This window comes from Fundulus heteroclitus, unplaced genomic scaffold (genome assembly GCF_011125445.2).
Source record: "Fundulus heteroclitus isolate FHET01 unplaced genomic scaffold, MU-UCD_Fhet_4.1 scaffold_163, whole genome shotgun sequence".
In the NCBI taxonomy this organism is placed as follows: domain Eukaryota; kingdom Metazoa; phylum Chordata; class Actinopteri; order Cyprinodontiformes; family Fundulidae; genus Fundulus; species Fundulus heteroclitus.
In genome coordinates this window covers 117501-137592 of record NW_023396575.1, presented here as the reverse complement: position 1 = coordinate 137592, position 20092 = coordinate 117501, and the positions used below count along the sequence as shown (strand labels likewise).

The 20092-nt window shown below is 40.1% G+C and overlaps 1 long non-coding RNA gene across 1 annotated transcript in view; it reads right to left on the bottom strand.

Annotated features, from left to right (window-relative positions):
* Nucleotides 1-1969: 1969 nt before the first annotated feature.
* LOC118558844 overlaps nt 1970-20092 on the bottom strand; it is a 19336-nt gene continuing 1213 nt past the window's right edge. Inside the window, exons 2-3 of the long non-coding RNA XR_004928511.1 lie at nt 19479-19482; nt 1970-2099 (exon numbers count right to left, since the gene is read on the bottom strand). This is a non-coding gene — a long non-coding RNA (uncharacterized LOC118558844). The remainder of the gene's footprint in view (nt 2100-19478; nt 19483-20092) is intronic.

Here is a 20092-nt window from a genome sequence, read left to right as displayed (position 1 = left end):
TTGAAGATTTCTACAAAACACTGTATACCAAAGTCCCTGGGGAAAACATAAATTATATTGATGACTTTCTGAAATCATTGGACCTGCCAAAACTAAATCCTAAGCAAAATGAACAAATGGTGGAAAACATAACAGAGGTGGAACTCAAAGAGCCATTAGTAGACTTAAGTCAGGCCGCTCACCAGGGGGAGACGGCTACACAGCTGAGTGGTATAAGGAATTCAAACATGAGCTGATCCCCATAATACTTCCTACCTTAAATTGGGTACTGAAAAAAGGGAGAAACACCTCCGAGTTGGAAAGAGGCTATAATCACTGCAGTACCAAAAGAAGGTAAAGATAAGAATGAATGTGGTTCATATAGGCCCATTTCTGTTTTAAATATTGACTACAGATTATTTACTTCTATAATGGCCAGACGGATGGAGGAATTCTTACCAATGTTGATACATAACGATCAAACTGGATTCATAAGAAACCGACAGACACAAGATAATATACGCAGAACACTTCATATTATAGACCAAATTAATAAAAATAAGACTGAGGCGGTGCTGGTAAGTGTCGACGCTGAGAAAGCGTTTGACTCAGTAATTGGGATTTTCTTTACAGAGTATTATACAAATTTGGGTTACATGAAACCGTTATTCAAACTATAAAAGCCTTATATACAAACCCCACAGCAAGAATCAAGGTTAACGGATATTTATCTGACAGTTTCATATTACAGAGAGGAAATCGTCAGGGCTGCGCATGGTCCCCACTTTTGTTTGCTTTATATCTAGAACCACTGGCCCAGTCCATAAGACAAAGCCAAAATATTAAAGGAATTACAATTAAAGGGAGGGAGCATAAGCTTGCTTGTTATGCAGATGACATCTTAATATTTTTAGGACAACCGACAAACTCACTACCTGAACTCATTCATCTGTGCGAGCAATATGGTAAAATGTCTGGGTACAAAATTAACATGAACAAAACTCAAACCCTTTCCTATAATTATAATCCACCTGTGGAAATGGTTACCAGATACCCAATGATGTGGCGGGCCCAATCCTTAAAATATTTAGGTATTACCATACCAAAGGATCAAACCAAACTATTTGATGTGAACTATGTCCCATTACTAAAGAAAATTGTCGAAGACATAAAACGGTGGAACTTGATTCCTTTTTTCACTCTACACTCGAGAATAGAATCCATCAAAATGAATGTTTGCCAAGATTACTGTATTTGTTTCAGACCCTCCCCATACCTATTGATCAAAATGTCTTCAATGAATGGGACAAAATGATTTCACGATATGTATGGGAGGGGAAGAGACCAAGAGTCCGCTTCAAAACCTTACAACTAGATAAAGAAAAAGGAGGATGGGGCCTGCCATCTTTGAGAAACTATTACCGAGCTGCACAAATGAAAACCGTAATAAATTGGTGTGATGTTTCCTGCGATGCTCAGTGGAAGAATATAGAGGAGAAAACTCTTTCAGTTCCAATACAATCTGTATTGGCAGACACAAATATCGGGAAATATATACATAATACCGGTAGTCCCTGGGTTGGAATGTACTCTTTCTGTGTGGCAAAACGTGGTGAAAGAATATAAACTGGAAAAAGATATCGCAGGATTGAAATGGTATGCATACGACTCTGATTTTATACCAAACCAATTAGATTCACGATTTAAAATTTGGACTTCTAAAGGGTTAAAAACTATAAATGATCTAATTAAGGATGGTAAAGTAATTGCATTTGAGACACTGAAACATAAATATAATTTAGAAAAGCAAGGATTTCTACCGCTACTTACAAATACGACATTACATAGAAACAAAGGTTGATTTAACATCGGATGTTAATGTATACTTACTGAAATTATTTAAAAATGCATACACAGGGGATGGAAACAAGAAATTAATTTCTTTTTTGTACAAATTTTTGACAAGTCATGTGTCGTTCTCAACTGGGACTGTTAAGGCACTATGGGAGAAAGAAGCAGGAATAAACATAACAGAAGAAGAATGGACTCTGATCTGGAAGCATCAGTGGAAATGTACGTCTTCACAGAGATGGAGAGAGTTTGGATGGAAAACACTGATACTTATTACCCCATATCAAAAATCACACTATGATGGAAATCCTCCTGTTTGCTGGAGAAAATGTGGAAACCTGCAAGCAAACCATTTTCACATTATGTGGGACTGCTCGGTAGTTAAACAATATTGGAAAGACATCCACAAAACACTACAGGAGATATTTAAATGTATAATTCCCTTTGATATGAAAACTATTTTCTTTGGAAACATACCACAAGGTTGGATGAAAAATGATAAATCTCTTTTGAGCATGTTGTTAGTTGCTAGTAAGAAGGGTATAACCAAAAAATGGTTATCACAGGAGGTACCACATCTGTCAACATGGTGGGACATAATGTTGGATATTTATAAAATGGAAGAGATGACAGCAGCTATAAATAACAGACAGGGATGGTTCATGTCATGCTGGGAAAAATGGATTGATTATACAAACTTAAAAAGGCCCGATTTCATTCTGAAAATGTGAATATGTGAGATAATGGCAATGGTCACTCCCTTCTGTTCCCTTATGTGTGTGTTTTTTTTTTGTTTCTGTTTGCTCTCTTTTCTTTCAACAATGGGAAACATGTTAAGATGTCTAAATACTAATGATATATGTACTTTTCTGTACATGTAAAAAATACCCATTTGTATAAATTTGTTGAAAAACTCAAAATAAAGAATTAAAAAAAATAAAATAAAATAAAAACAAAACAACTTTAGACATCAAATTACGACACATAAAATAAAGTGAACAAGTGGGTCTTTAGCGTGGCCTTAAAAAAAACTCCACAGAACATGCCTGTCGAATATCTTGAGGCAGAATGTTCCACAAACACGGGACGTGAAAAGAAAAAGTACACTCCCCTACAGTTTTTTAAGAAGACCCATGCTCTGAGATCAAAGAGCACTGGATGGAATGTACAGGTGCAGAAGGTCGAATAGATAAGCAGATGACAGACCATTAAGTGCAGGGATGACCAAAACGTTTTTTGCAAGGAGGGCCAGATTTGGTGAGGTGAAATGCATGGGGGCTGTTCAATAAGCTTGGCATTTTTTGAACCCTTAAAAATAAATGCAAATGAACGATTTGATTTTTTTTTTGCAAATGACATACTTTATGTCGTATAACAAATACCAAGTTTTTTTTAACAAAACCACTGAAGATTACAGGAATAAGCAAAAATGTCTGACCGGGAAAATAAAAGGCAAATTACACACACATAGGTTCATTTGAAACATGATTTTTTTCCTTTTTAAATGCTCACAGTAAACTTTCAAATTCAAAACATGTGAACAGGAAAACACTAACAGTTTTGTTATGTAGAACTACAAAACACTGAGGCCATATGAATTTATGTAACACTTGTTTTTCAATTGACAATTAGATAAGTGTTATTTGACATTGAATTCATATCACAAATACATTTATGACTTTGATCCCCACAATAAAATCAGTTAACTGAGGTTTTATAACTGAACAATTACAAAGTAAACTCTAAAGTTTATTTACATCAGAAGATGATATGTTGTTGGCAGAATACAGGCCAGGTCTTGGCTCAAGACATAAGTCTTGATGCGCAGGATGTCAAGGAGGTGAGATTTAGTTAATCTTGTTCTCACCAGACCCGGCGGCATGGGAGGGCATTGGGGGGCCATGCCCGCCCTGTGAGCCAGCTGTGCCCGCCCTGGACTGGAAGCTGTCTTTTTTTTTTTTTTTTATACCTCGGAGTGGCCATCGTCCTATTAATACTATTTTTAATGTGTCAATCATACAATTTAGCCAATCAAATCAACGACTGAAGGCAACATGCTAGCCAATTACAGCTGGAGAGGGGCGGGGCACTGAGTCATAGTCTTCATTCGCCGCCACAGTTCCAGTTCGGCTGTGGTCACCATTGGTGTCAGTAGAGCGGGATGGAAATTTGGTCTTATTGCCAAACAATTACAAGAAATGACAAGGAGAGCTGGGAGCAACGCTATTAATTTCTGTTTGAAATGCCAGCACTGAAGTCTAAACTGGAGTAAACATTCACGCTTGGAGGGTTAGCTAGACAGCTAGGAGCACAAGGAGCAGAACCAAGCAGGAAAACTGCAGAACTAAAGAGACTTGAGTTACTTGCAGGCAGAAGGGAACTCTGCTTTGTTTTGATCCTTGTGCTCCATATCTGCTGTAATTACAGAACCTGTTCTAGTATGAATTGTTACTTCAGTCATGTTTATCTCATGTTTATCAGCCTGTAGCTTATGCTGGACTTTTGAGTCATGAAAGAGCTCTGCAGGTTACCTCACTGTTAGTTTCCAGTAACCCAAACCCAGCATAAACCTGCCCAACTTTAAAGAAAAACACAAGCCCAAATCTCAAACTCTCATGTTAAAAGCACAGAACTATTAAACACATAAGAACTATTAAACACATAAGAACATGTCATAAGCACACAACTGAGCTGAAGCAAAGAAAAAAAACTGTGCATACGGGCTCCGAACAAAATGTACAATCAGACAATCAAATAACACACAAAATTTCTTTAACAATCATGGTATATCAACCGGAAAAAAACAACACTTATAGCTTCCCAAAGTGAGTTGTAAATCTACCTTAATATAAACTTACTTTCTCTCAGTATAGCTCAATCAAACATTTCTCTTACACGCAGTCATGAAATATTTTTAAGTTGATAAGTAGAACTCAACCCCTCTTGGGTGTTTACACTGACCAAACACTTCATTAACCATTATTCTTTTCTTGTTTTATTATAACAATCAATATTATTCATTATAACTATTATTCATTGATGATGTCAGATCGACAGATTTGACTTTTGAAATATATTTTGTTAGCAATTCACACAGATATGTCGAGCCAAACAAGCTCAACATTTTCTTAGCAAATGTTTTTTTCTCTTGGAACCTGCCTTTATCCAGCCGACGGTAGAAGTTGGCAAGAGAAAGCTGTTGGTGTTGACCTTGGCACTCAGTGTCACACTGCAGCTCGATAAGCTCCGATTGCAGGTGGTTTGAGAGGCACCTGGCAGCAGACGTCCACTGTCAGGCCCAGAAATGCACGGGATCCCTTTTAAAATAAAACTCCAGACCTCCACTGTGAGGTCCCTATCAGTGCAGGCTCCACTCTCAGGCCCAGAAATGCAAGGGATACATTTCAAAATAAAATCAATTCTGGTTTAATTGTTTTCCTCACAAATTAATTACCGTATTTTCCGGACTATAAATCGCTCCAGAGTACAAGTCGCACCAGCCATAAAATGCATAATAAAGAAGGAAAAAACATATATAAGTCGCACTGGAGTATAAGTCGCATTTTTGGTGGAAATTTATTTGATAATATACAACATCAAGAACAGACATGTCATCTTGAAAGGCAATTTTAAATAAAAATAGAACAGAGGCAACAACAGGCTGAATAATTGTACAGTTAGCTTACGCTACATGACACAACTGAGAATGTGCCTGGTATGTTAACATATTAAAAGCTATTCAGATAACTATAGCATAAATAGCATGCGAAGAAGTTAACCAAAGCGCTCGTGTCACTCCAAATAACTAAAATCCATTGAAATCTTCATCCTCGGTGTCACTTTCAAATAACTTTGTTAACTCCGGAGGTAGAGGATGCAGCACTGTAATGTTCTGTTCTGGTTCATGATGTTGTTGTTGTTTTGGTTAAGTTACTTTCCTGCCTTAGGGTTTATTTCTGTTTCTAGTATTGTATTGGATTCAGGTTTAGCCTTTACTGTCTTAAGTTATTTTGTCTTCTTTATTAGATTTGATTAAAGCTTGTTTCTGTTCAAGTCTTAGCCTAGTTTTCTATTTTGGGTTTTCTCATTATGGCTATTTTTACTCTGTAGTTGGTCATCTTAGTTTCTGTCCCATCAGCCTCTCTGACACTTCCCCTTCCTTGATCACTCTCACCTGTTCCTAGTTAATTAGAAGTCACTTGGTTTCACCTGTCCATCTGTCTATTTAAACCCTCCTCAGTTTTCTGTTTGTTGCTGGAACTTCTCACACACATCATTGGTAAGAGCCCTTCAGCTTTTGTATGTATTCTGAGTACCTGACCAGTTTCTCTGTTTTTTGAGTCTGTCCCAGTTTTTGTTGTCACCTGGATGTTTGCTCTGTGCACCTTTTTGGATTGTTTTTGTCTGCCTTCCTGACCCATCATCTCCTTAATAAATCCCATCAAGTATTATTTTTTGTGTCTGGCTGAATACCGGGTTCATCTCCTCACAATTCATTACAAGCACTTCCGCTTCTATGTCACTTACGTCCGATTCAACACAGGCCTAGAGCGCCCTCTTGCGGTTTGGTGTGAAATTAACAGGTGTAATGATATACTGGTAAAAATGTCTAATAATTTCACACATAAGTCGCTCCAGAGTATAGCTCGCACCCCCGGCCAAACTATGAAAAAAACTGCGACTTATAGTCCGGAAAATACGGTAATTAGTAAACAGTATGACATAAAATCTATCAATTCCCTGTATATTGTATATATTGGTTTTTTTCTATAGTAAAGTTATTTGGTCAGTGTACACATTTTCTCTTAAGCTATTACTAATATTGTTGTGCAATTATACACTGTTTCAAAGTTATTTAATATTTGATAAAAAACTCTGTTAGGTATTGTCCGGTGGATATCAGTTCTTAAGCTGATATTAGGATAATAGTTGAAAGGGATGATTTGAGCACTGACGATCTTTTAACAGCAAACTCTGCACACATGTAGAATAAGGAGTGACAACTTCTCTTCAAGTTCAAGAATTTATTAACAAATAAAATGTACATCACTATATAATGCTGTTTATCTGAATTAACACTATATTTCAATCAATAAATCCTCTCTACTAGGCTAGTGAATTTTTTTTTGTGTCAGTATGTAACTATACATCAGAGATGACAAAAATCACATGAGGGGTTCCCCAAGGGTCCATTTTGGGTCCCCTCCTATTCAATATCTATATGCTCCCTCTAGCTCAGATCATTAAAAAAAACAATATCACTTACTATAACTATGCAGACAACACACAGCTCTACATCACCATGTCACCAGGAGACTATGAACTCATTAAAATGCTAAGTAAATACTTAGAAGAAATCAATGCATGTGTGTGCCAAAATTTTCTTCAACTGAAAAAAATAAAACGGAAGTAATAATTTACGGACCGATAGAGGAGTAATCAAAAAATGAGCACACAGCTTCAGTTGCTGTAACCACCGATGAGGCCCCAAATCTGGGTATTGACTCAGACCTGAACCTCAGACCTCAGACCTGAACCTCCAAAAGCATCTAAACACAATTACAAGGTCGACTTTCTATCACCTGAAGAACATTTCCAGGATTAAAGGACTGTCTCAGCAGGATCTGGAAAAACTAATTCATGCGTTTATCTTTTGTCAAACTGATTACTGCAACGGTGTTTTTACAGGTCTGTCAAAAAAGTTGATCAGACATTCAGAATGCTGCTGGCCACATTCTCACTAAGACTAAGAAAGTCACCCAAGTTCAGAAGTCCTTACACTGGCTCCCTGTATCTCAGAGAATAGACTTTGAAATACTCGTTAGTCTATAAATTCCTGAATGGCTTAGCACCTAAATACACTACAGACTTGTTATCAGTGTATCAACCCTCCAGACCACTGAGGTGTTCTGGCTCAAGCCTACTCTGCCTACCCAGAACCAGAACTAAACATGGAGAAGCAGCTTTTTGTTCCTATGCTCCCCTAATTGGGAGCAAAGTTCCAGAAAACTGTAAACTGTAGTTCTTTTAAATCAAGAATAAAAACATATTTATTTAGGATTGCTTTTGACTGTTTTAGTTAAACTGAAACATCACTAGTTTAAATATGTAGTCCGACTGTTGTTAAAATCATCATTTGCTTTTACTTTCTATTTTCCCATGTTTTATTTTTGTTTAAAAATTTCTACATTTTATTCCAACTCACTTTTATCCTGTTTTTATTTTCCTATGTTTTAATTATGGAAAGCACTTTGCATTGTCCTTCTACTGAAATAGATAAATATAATAAATTTGCTTTGCCTTTAACCTCGCATAGGTTATACAATGGACATTACAGCCAAGGACTAATTAATTAATGTTAGAATCAAGGCTAAATTTCAAGAGAAGAGGTTTATTTACTACAGCCTTAAAAGTCTGTGGTAGATATCCCTTCACTTAGGCTCATGTTTGGTAGACTCAAATATTTTTGTTAATGTCTGTCCTACAAGTGGTAATCAAAAGACAAAAAAATGTGGATATGAAAAAATTTTGATCAAACTTAAAGTATGCTGCTGTGACCATGTATTTTATTTGATGCAACAGCTCCATCTGAAGGCCATGTGTAATATTGAAAGAAAAAAAATTAAAACCGCAAGCGGTGATGAATCGGTCTACTGATTTAACCCACACATGGATACATTTTAACATAATAATCCAGAAAATTGGGAAAGGTAACCATGCATGTATGTTACAAGAATCTGAGTGGGGTTATGTCAAACAAGGTGATTGATAGACCTGTTTGATAGAACCCAAGTTGTAGGGATCAAAGAAGATGGAATAAATGTGAATTAGGTATTTTAGAGTTAATTGTTGTATGGTTGAGTAGATGGCTCAACTAGCAAAATATTTTTTGCAGATTGTGTCTCTGATGGACTTTGTACTGTTACCTTGCAGCAAGGAGGTCTTTTGTTCTTATCCTGACTGTTGCATTTCTGCGTGTTCTGAATGAGTGCATTCTGTACTGCTGCTGCCAGACTCTCTTCCTGACACTCTGAGGGTATTAAGGCCCCATATAGTACTTGTGTGGACAGAGTCCGCCTTGAGTATGTGCGGAGTCTGCGCATACTGAAGGCGGACTCTGTGCATACAGGTATGTGCAGAGTTAAATTTTTACGACCGTCACACTACAAACTGCTCGACAGCAAGAGGTATTTACATTGAACTGTTGTATATGTGACACCGAGATTGATGCACTGAGCTGCTCCAAGCAGGCAGTTGCAAGGATGCACTGCATTACACTCCCTCTCTGTTCACACTGGCAGGTGTGCAGGAGAAGCCTGCTGGAAAAGGTGCTCAACTAGCTAATCAAACATTTTACCATCCATTACAATGCTTCATCCTGCTGGCAGGAAGAGTGGGAACTGTAGGAATTTGCCACAAGAAATGTAAGCAATAGGTAAATTCAACTATGAAGAGTGAAACGTCCGCGGTGAGTTAACGTTGAGTCCGTGCATTTCACAGTAGGCGCACAGTACGCCCGAGTATGTGGGAGACTGTGTGTGTGTGTTCCTTTTTTGATTTTTGCTGTTTTTGGTTATAATTTCAGGAAATTATTTATTTGCCATCTGACTAAAGAACCGATTTTTTGTTGTCTGCATGTTCACGTTTTTGGGTCCCCTAATATATGTGTGGGTTTTTTGCTCTCCGCCTCCATTGCATAGTCAACTTCACTAGAGAGGAACTCCTAACGTCAGACAAGTCCTCTTTTTGCATTTTTTCTTCGACCCCATTTTCACTTTGTTGGCGGCACATCACCCTCTGTGGATAATACCAGTGGGACACAGGCAGACACTGTCATAATTTAGGTATTTGTTTGCTTTGTTTTGGACTTTTCTGGACTAATTAGTTTCCATTCCCCTCAGCCAATAGCCATCTGTAACAACCAAATCAGCTCAGTCCACTACTCAGTCACCAGACAATTAACTCAGATCAGCTCCACCTGTTGCAATTAATTACTGCCAACTCTGCACTACCTTTTCCTATATTTATCAGCATACTCATCCCCGCCAGATTGTCCTGTTGGATATGCTCTGCTTCTACCAGTTCTTGTGTTCTCAGCTAGTTGAGCTCTTCTGCTTCGTTTGTGTTTTCAGCCCCCACTGTCATATCCTGTCAGTGTCTGCGTGCTGCACTAGTCTGCCTGTTTCCCAGTTAGTTCCAGCTGCTTTCTGGTGGTGCCTCAGTCCACATCGCCTGTTCTGGTCAGGCCCTGCTTTCTTCTCTTTGTCCTGTCACTGTCTACAACCCCTGGTCAGTCTGGTTGAGCTTGCCTCACCTGCCAATAACTCATCTTTCTCAATAACCTTTTAATAACGTTAACTCTGTGTCCAGCTGATATCAGGTACTCTGAACACTACTCATAACAGTACAATCTGGCCAAAAACATGAACCTGTCACCGGCACAGAGTTTACAATCTGGTATAAAGGTTATATTGGACATTTGGGCTCCGTTTGGGACTGCTGAGGACCTCAGCACTTACCTGAAGTTGTCTTGGGAGCTTACTTTGAGGGTTCCAGGTTAGCCATCTGTCCTCCCGGTATCGGTCCCAGATACCACCTCCCCAGCAACAACACTACTCCTCAGCCTCAGCTACTGCCTTGCCATCGAAAACACTGACACCCGTCCCCCAGTCCTGCTCCCTGTCCTCCTGTGGTTAATCCAGTCATTGAGTCCTCTACACAACCAGTCTAGGCTGTTGTGTTGGCGATGCAGGGGTCTGCTTACCCGGGCCGGAGAAGGCTCTGTCAGGAAGAGGCTTAAGCTACTCCTGCTGCCACTTCCTCACCGTCTCCCATTCCTGTTGTGTCCGCCTCTTCGTCAGCCACCGGGGAGCCATCCAGAACTCCGTCCAAATATCCAGTATCTCCTGCTGTTCTGAAGTCTACCACCAGAGGTCAATCTAACACCAGTAATCAAGCCACTGAACCAGTACATGTAAAAGAGGATGCTTATATTCCCGTCCATGTTGAAGTGGACGCTTCTAGTCCTGTTTCCCTTGCCGAGGGTCTGACGAACAGTTCTGTTCCTGTCTCTGTGGGTTCGCTGGAAACCTCTGGTCCTGTTCCTATCTTTGAGGGTCTGATGGACGCCACTGGTCCTGTTCCTGTTTCCGAGGGTCCGGCTGATGTCTCGGCTCCTGTTGCTGTTTCCAAGGGTCCGGCTGATGCCTTGGGTCAGGTTCCTGTTTCCGAGGGTCCCGCTGATGCCTTGGGTCCTGTTCCTGTTTCCGAGGGTCCCGCTGATGCCTTGGGTCCTGTTCCTGTTTCCGAGGGTCCCGCTGATGCCTTGGGTCCTGTTCCTGTCTCCGAGGGTCTGGCTGACTCCCTGGTTCCTGTTCCTGTCTCTGAGGGTCCGATTGATGCTTTGGGTCCTGTTCCTGTCTCCGAGGATCCGGCGGATGCCTTAGGTCCTGTTCCTGTCTCCGAGGGTCTGGCTGATGCCTTGGCTCCTGTATTCGTACCAGAGTTCTGCGATCAGGGTGTCCAGATGGACCCGCCTCCAGTCTTTGCACTAGAGTTCCGGGTAAGGACTTCAGAGACTCTGCTATGCCAGGGACTGCCTCCAGGCTGCCCACCAGAGATCCTGCCATGGCGAGGTCTGCCTCCAGGACGCCCGCCAGAGATCCTGCCATGGCGAGGTCTGCCTCTGGGACACCCACCAAAGATCCTGCCATGCTGAGGTCTGCCTCCGGGACACCTGCCAAAGATCCCGCCACGCTGAGGTCTGCCTCCGGGGCACCCACCTGAGCTCTTAGTTTGCCCTTTTTGGGTTGTTTTTTGTTTGAATTTTTGGACTCTAGCACTCTGTCCTAGGCCCCCTCAGCTCGCCCCATCTGGGTTGTTTTTGGAAGTTTTGGACTTTTGCAGTTAGGGCATCTAGTATTGCCCTTGAGAATGGTGTACTGTCATGATTTAGGTTTTTGCTTGCTTTGTTTTGGACTTTTCTGGACTAATTAGTTTCCACTCTCCTCAGGCAACAGCTATCTGTAACCACCCAATCAGCTCAGTCCACTCCTCAGTCACCAAAGAATTAGCTCAGATCAGCTCCGCCTGCTGCCATTAATTACTGGTTTGTTTGCCAATGGAGACTGCACAAACTTGCTCTCAGTCTGCCTGGCTAATGTATGCTCCCTGGCTAATAAAAACGACAAATTACTGCCTTCCAACACTAAAAGCTCAGTCTCAAGTGGATCAGCCTCCATTTGCTTTACCAAAACTTTGCTCAGTGTGTCCACCCCGGACCTCTGATACCAGAGTGGTGTCGTGCCAGAGTTATCACCGACAGAATTTATATCCCCTGTGTTAGGAGCCAGCATTCAGCAGGAAGAGCAGATCCCTTTGAACCCATCTAATTCTTAACCAACAAGACGTAGAAGTAGTGATGTTTTACTTTTGCTGAAGTAAAAGAAGAATGTCGTTACTTCATTATTTAGAAAATTACTTATTCTCACATGGTATTGTACCTGATAGCTTGAACATAAAAATATGTTGTTAATATGAGGCTAATTTCATCTGTTCAAGCTTAATTAATTAACATTTTATTCATATAGAACTAATTCACAACACATGTCATTTCAAGGTGCTTTACAAAGTTGATTAAATCATATCAAATGATGATAAACTCAATTCATATAAACATTAACGCTCAATTATTATTCTCAATTATTCTCAACAAATAAACAGCCCTATGGTCATTTAAAGATCTCTGAAAAAATACTATTCATTCAGATTGTCGCAAATCTCCATAGGTTCTGTCTGCTGCAACCAAAAATCCACTTTCCAGAGTCCATCATTGAAAACAGTTGTCTGCTTTATTCTTGTAAAAAAGTATTTTGTTCCTAGGTAGACCACATGAATAGATCATGTGAAACAAATCCAAATGTGATCAAATAATGTGAATAAAGTCACATCCAAAATTATTTTTAAAGTAGGACTGCCAAAGATAAAACAATAGTGATAGGTTAACATAAATTCCCTTTAAAAGCTTTAATTTTTTGACGTGTGATTAATATCATCACGCACGCTTTATGATCCTGGTTATCACGAAGTGATGAAGAAATTACATTGTGCTTGCAGAGCAGTAATGGCTAAAGAAAATGGTCTTTCAATGGAAATTTTGGTTATAAAGTTCTGCCAGATGGTTCTCTGGACAAGAACAAAGTTATTTGTATTTACTCACGTCCAACCGCATTACGTCAAGTCTCAAATACCACCTGCTAACAAAGCATACAGCTGGTGTGAACAGCCTTCCTCCTCTTCAGTGGCAAACTAATTTTAATAGCTTCAAATAGAGATGTCATGATAATTGAACAAGCAACAAACTTTCAACAGCCATAGCTAAATGGATGGCTACAGTCTGCAGACAATAATATTCATAGCATCAAACAATTACAGGCAGGGTGCGATTTGCTGGGGGGGATGGGGGGGATTTCCCCCCCCTCTGGTTGTGATGTCCCCCCCCTCTGGTCATTCATGTTTTATCCCTGGGGGGGATACATTCCTCCCCCCTCTGATCTGAATGAGTAATATCATCAGGGGTTAAAGTTCTCCGTCACTGCGACAGATTTCAGTCATTTGGAAAATGAGCGCAAAATGTTCTGTGTAGACTTTTTATTCAAGATTTTAAACAGAAGCTCCGCTCAACCAATGAAATCTAGCAGAGCCAGGACATTAGCCAATCAGAAAGAGAGTGGGACGGGTCTTTGCAACGCGGAGGTCTCCCATCTGAGTTTTATCGGTGTTTAATCATTTTAACTTTTGGAAGAACAACTGACCACAGATGCTATGAATGAAAGTAGCGATGGTCAAAGATTTTCTTTGGATTTATGTGAACCAGCAGGTCAGAAAGTTCAGCGGATAGAACAGCTGACAACAACTTGCCTCGGTAAGTATGTCTGTTGCTGCTCCTGCAGCTAATTAATGAATTATTTCCTCCTGTGGCCATGTCGCCTGTCAGTGTTTATTCCCTTGCTTCCAGTACTTTGGCTGATAAACGCAGCGACTAACCAGGGATCTCCTCATGATTCATTGTTATGTTTTATTTAAAACTGAAAGAGTAACGCTCTAGCTCGGCTAATTTAGCATGACGCGCTTTTCTGTAACAAAGAAGGCAGAGCTGCAGTCAGAGCGGCTGTCAGTCAGTATGCAGCAGCTCCACCTCATGAGGAGCTGAACCAGGACAAATAAAATGACAAGGATTTTGATGCATACAGATTATTAAGGAAACTACATCAAAAACAAACAAACTGCAGCTACAATATGGACTGGAGAACGGGTTCTAACTTTGTGAGACCAGAGAAAGTCGATTCTCAGAGTTTTTGTAGTTATTTGTTATTTTTACACGGAGTGGAGCGTGATGTGAAGCGAGTCGCACCAGAAACATGTTAAATAGACTCCTGTGAATCTATGGACTCATTTTACTCTAACCCAAATCACCTGCCAGACAGACAAGCTAAACCAGCCAAGATTACCTTAAACAATATTTAACTTAGCAAAAATTTAATAACATTTTTTTTAATGTTCTTTGAAAGCAAGTTCCGTTTTTTCTGATAAACTTTAAGAAATTTTATTAAACTTTTTAAAAATGGAACCTCCCATCCATGGATTTTCTATACCTGCTTTTCCGTACAGGTGTTACGCCATGCCGTATCTGATTGGAAAACACGGCTTGACGTAACACAGTGTCGTGGAGGAGCTGGTGACCATCTCCAGCAGTCAATGAGCGACAGGTGGGGACACAGAGTCCATCCTGGACATGTCACTGGGCTAAAATATAACTGTTTTTATAAACTTAAAAAAAAAGTTAATGCCTTTTTATAAACTCATGAGTTGTGATAATTAATTGGTGAGCAATAACGGGCAAAGCAGAGACTGATTATTGTAATGTGCGATCTGTGTCGTGTTGGTTTTGTGTCCCTCTTTGTCCATGGCTGTTGTTAGCCTTGTATGATCATAGGATTGATTTATATTGAATGTGACAGTGGAGTTAATGTACAGGTGTGAAGAAGATGATGTAATGATGCAAGCTGCTGTCTTTTGAATTAGCTGCAGTTTATGAAGGGTTTTCCGGGGGACAAGGAGGGAAGGGTTTTGAAATTGTAAAGGGGAAAGGTGAGTGGACAGTGGACCAGTTTGGCAAAATTGTGAAGGAAGATCTTGCTTGATGCTGTAAATATGAAAGTTAACCAGGTGATGTTATGGATGTGGAGAGTGAAGAAGATTATGGAGAGGGCTGTCCAGGATGGCGCCAATGCTCTGAAGCTGAAAGGTGGGAGAGATACAGGAATTGTCAATGGAACTACCAGATTTGTTTAAAGAGGACTTTGCACAATAAGCAAATGAGGTTACTAATGTGGCATGATGTCCACAGCCCCAGGAATATATGGGCTGACTAGAAAAAATTTCAGTCAAATAGATTTTTTTTGCTTTAACCCCTGAATATTATGGATTTATATTAATACATGTCTTGTGTCCTTAACATTTGTAAATTAATTTTTTTGTTTGTTTTTAAAGAGTATTATTACCTTTTCTGCTCAAAGCGGTTAAAGTAAACTAATACCCACTCCCGAGTCCCGACAGTAGATGGCGCAAGTTTAAAAACAATAGTCTAACCTACTGGACCTAGCTAGCTACCTGAAAGAGCACCTGCTAGCTAACTTTTGAAATGACACCCCTCCCCTCTGTTTTTTTGCAAATCGCACACTGATTACAGGTATGAATTACCATCAAGAGCCGCAAGATACATAACTTGTATGAAGAGGAGAAAGCCAAATTGGAGTAGGTTTTGGGAGGAGGAAAGACTGTGGCTCTAACCTGAGAATACTGGACATGTGTAAGTAACGTAAGTAACATTCACACTGGACGTGTCAACCAGATGGAATTGTACTAGATACCAATAGATGACCAAGTGTGTGAATTCGGTAACCACTGAAAGATGCACTCTCTCAACATGCGACCAATGTTACAATGCCAATGCACGATTAGCTGGATAAACTGAAGAAGTTGGAAACTTCGTTGGAGCACTGCAGGTAATTTTCTACCATTTATGACATGTTTGTTTCTTAATGAGTCATTGTCACAAGTGATATGTCTGGATGGATGTGTGGGCATTATTGAATAAGGTTAAGTCCTAGCATTTAGGGTTAGATATTTGTATTTGTGTCTATTTGTGAATAGAAGTAACAAGTCAGTGATTCACTTTTCTCTGTCTGCAGCGTACAAAACTGTAACCCCGGGAGGAGTTGTTTTCCTGCTCAATGGTGCTGGCAACATTGTGTCACCTGTTGTGGGTCATTGAACTCTCTGAGGATGACCTAACATACATAGTGAAATTTAGGAAAACCTTCAAAACAGAAATGGAGAAATGCAAAGAAAAAAATTAACATTGCTTGGCTCAGGTTTGCCACAGCATTTGATTCAAAGGGCCTCATGTGTCCGAGGAGCCAGAGAAGGTTGAGGTGTGATGCTTGATCATTGGTTTGTTGAAGGGGTGTGATGATCCCCAGGGGTTTGATTACTTCAGGTTATTCCCTGGAAATCCTGCAGTCTGTTTTCCACCTTTTCAGTATTGTTTGTTTTCTGTAGATTATTGGCACTAGTTAGTTTTCTGTTCTTATTATTTTATTAGTTTATTCTTGTATCTGTTAGGTTCGGTTCATGTGTTAGCTTTTAGTCATTATGATTTTAGTAGTTAATTTAGATCTTTATTTTCTGCCTGACCGTCCTTGGTTTTGTTAGGTTATTCCCTGGTGTCTGGCTAATCTTCATGTTTCCCTGTTAGATTCAGTTCTACCTCTGCCGCTGCTAGTTCATTGCCCTTCCATTCCTTCTGCCTAATTGCCTTTCTCCTCTCACCTGTGTAATTTACTCCACTTGCTGTTCCTTCCATCTCCTCTTCTATAGAATTTGCCAGTTTAGTTACGCTTAACGTCAGGGGCTCCATTATTGTACCCCGTTCTGGTTTATTCCTTGCTGAGTTCCACAGCCACTGTGCCACCTCCTGCTCTGAACTACCAGAGGGTGCCTGAGTCAAACCACGTCGTTGGCTCCATCCACCTGTTTACCTTCAGCTCTGACTTAGTCATCTTCCTGTTGTCTACCGTCATCCTCAGTTCCGGCTCAGACGTCATTACCATCCTTATCTTCATCTACACTCTGGACTATGTTGTCAACTTTGTCATCATCCTTTCCACCACCTACACCTTCAAAATTGTCTCCAGTCCCAGCTTTGCTGCCATCTTTCTCCTCTTCATTGTCATAATCATCATCCTTACTACTCCTACAGCATGAGCTGCCTAATGCTTCTTAGCAGTTCAGTGAGGTCTTCACTGACCTGGTTTCGCCTGAGGTCTTCTCTGACCTGGTCTCGCCTGAGGTCTTCGGTGACCCCATCTCTGCTGAGGTTTTCGGTGACCCCGTCTCCCCGGAGAACATCGGTGGTCCGGTCCTGTCTGAGAACTTCAGTGGTCCTGCCTCATCTTAAGACATCAGTGGTCCTGCTTCGTCTGAGAAAGCCAGTGGTCCCACGTTGTCCTGGAACGTTAGTGGACCTGCCTTGTCTGATGATGTCAGCAGTCCAGCTCCTGTCTCTGAGAGTCCGGGGAATGCATCAGGTCCTGTTGTTGTCTCCAGGGGTCTGGTGGACGCATTTGGTCTTGTTTCCGTCTCCGGGGGTCCAGTGGACACCTTGGGTCCTGGTCCTGTCTACTTTCCTGGGTGCACAAAGGATGGTGTTCCGGTGTACCAGCTTCCTGCCTCACCTCTAGAGCCCCACAGTGGGTCCCAGCGGATTTGTAACCTCCAATCTGAGCTCCGCCATGGGCTCTTGCAAACCGGCCACTGCCAGTCTGAGCTCCACCATGGGCTCCTGTGGAACGTCTGTCACCAGTCTGAACCCCACCATGGGTTCCAGAAATCCAGCTTCCAGCTGGGATCCTGTCCTTAGAACTCAGCCCCATGTTCCATCTTCGAAGTCATGGTTCCAGCCTGCAGCTTCGAGGTCATAGTGGTCCTGTCTCATCTGAGGATGTCAAAAGGTATATTAATTGTATTTGTATATTTATTACAGTGTCATGTATAATGGTTACTAATTAATTTATTCTGCATTGTATGGAGTTGATATTATTTATTACTCTGCTTCTAATTGAAATTCTTTTAGCCCTCCACTAGATAGAGGTAGAGAAAAATATTTAAAATTGTAAATACAATCTCACCTACAAAATCTTCTACCCAAGGTCATTACAACAGTTCTTCTCATGACCTCTGGTTTACAAGAATCAATGGTCTCTATTATCATGTAACCATAAAGAGATTTTGGTGAGACGCCGGCTATGAATTCACACATAACACACAGACACAACTCAAGATATAATGTTTGAGTTGAATGCACCGGCAGCACCTCTTGAGAAGTGAAAGAGCAGGCAAATTGCCCTGATAAGATTTAAAGGTTCTATATCAAGCTTTTCTAAACCTTCCAAAGTCAACTATAGGCATATATACATGACGAAGTATTGCCTTTGGCACTACAAAGTATTATTTGTTAAAGGGGCCATGACAACAAATTAAACTTTTCAGAGGTTTTGGGGTTATAATGTGACCTGTTGTGCACTGATTAGGCTATGTGGATGTCAACAGTGAATACCAAAGGACCTGCTCAGGGGTGGTCAGCTTTGTTAATTTGCTCAAAAATGGTTGAATCAGAAAATCGGTTCTCCTCATAATCTCCAATCAGAGCACACCATCAAGCTAATATCCTTGATGTGGATGGGGGGGGGGCGGGCAAATTTGACCATTGTTCCAAATATCATTGTAACCAATCAGGATGAAGTCAACCAGGTAGAGCTGCAAATAATTAATGCACCCAACCCTTTTAGAGAAGCTGTGGCGTCTCTGCATTTGGGGCCAGTGGGGCCCCACCAGATGCCGCTATATGTTTGCAATAATCAGTGGAACAGGATCGTTCTCTTTAGAATAATATTGTAAAAACACAGATTCCGTCATAAATACAATTCTGTTATAAACATGTGTCTCTATTTATCTAAGTCTGCCAGAGTACTGACAAGCTCAGTAGGCTAAATCCTGGAATTGCACACGTTAGGTTTATGTTCTGCTGGATAGTGTACAACCATCTAGTGTTGGTTGGCCTTGCTAGCTCATTGAAGGATTGATGTGAATCTTTTCTGTTCAATAAATTGCCATTATTTAATGAGCTTTTATGCGTAATTTTATGTGAAAAAAATTAATTACATTTAGCTTATATAGAATGGCATTTCTAGTGTGTTTGTTTATGGTAATTTATCTGTTTCATTTAAAATGTATCAAAGTCAGGTTGTATGCATCACACAAAAAATTGTTCCTGTTAATAAGCGTTGAGTTTTTGTACCTAAGGTCTCATGCCTCACTTTTACTAAAGGATTTATCACTTGGTTCAATTTAACAAACAACTACATACATGATTATTTGAGAATCTTAGCAATCTTCAGCAATTGTTTCACTGAAAACTGTTTCCTGCTTCTTAAAACAAAGCAAAGTCAAGGGTTTTTTCCTTATCTTTCTAGTCCTACCAAACACTTAAGGCAGTTTTACTCTACAAGTCAAATTCTCCCACCAACAGATCTGTAGTTAACTTGCCATTGGGGTAAAGCTCGACAAAAAAAACAACTTTATTTCAACCAATATTTTTTTTGTATTAGATGGTTTTTATAATTATCACAATACAGTTTTCTAAGTTTAAAAATGTTCTGACAAAACCTCTGTTTCAATACACATTTAAAGAATTGATGTAAAACAACTGTCATGAATAACTAATGACATTTATCTTCAAACATTGCTTAAAGTAAAACCAAATACATAATTTAATTTAGCATTGAGGGAAATTGTGGATCACAATTAAACAAGTGAAAAATTACACTTTCTCAACTGGTAATTGCAGTATATGTCTTACAACAATATGTAACGTTTGACCACTAGGGGGCCTGGACCTGAAAGTTCCAGGTTTAGCACCCCTGTAGGCCATGAGCGACACTGCACTTTCACAAAATTAAATAGACTTCCTCCGAGTTTAGCAGACAAGGCTATATTTACGCCATTAAAGGATATCAAACATCAGATAATAAAATATATGTCTGATCAGGTAAGAGTTATGTGTTTTGTTACCTAACAACTGTTAAAATTCATAGTGTTCTACGTATTTGTGTATCTATTTTATCTTCTGTTCCTGATTAGG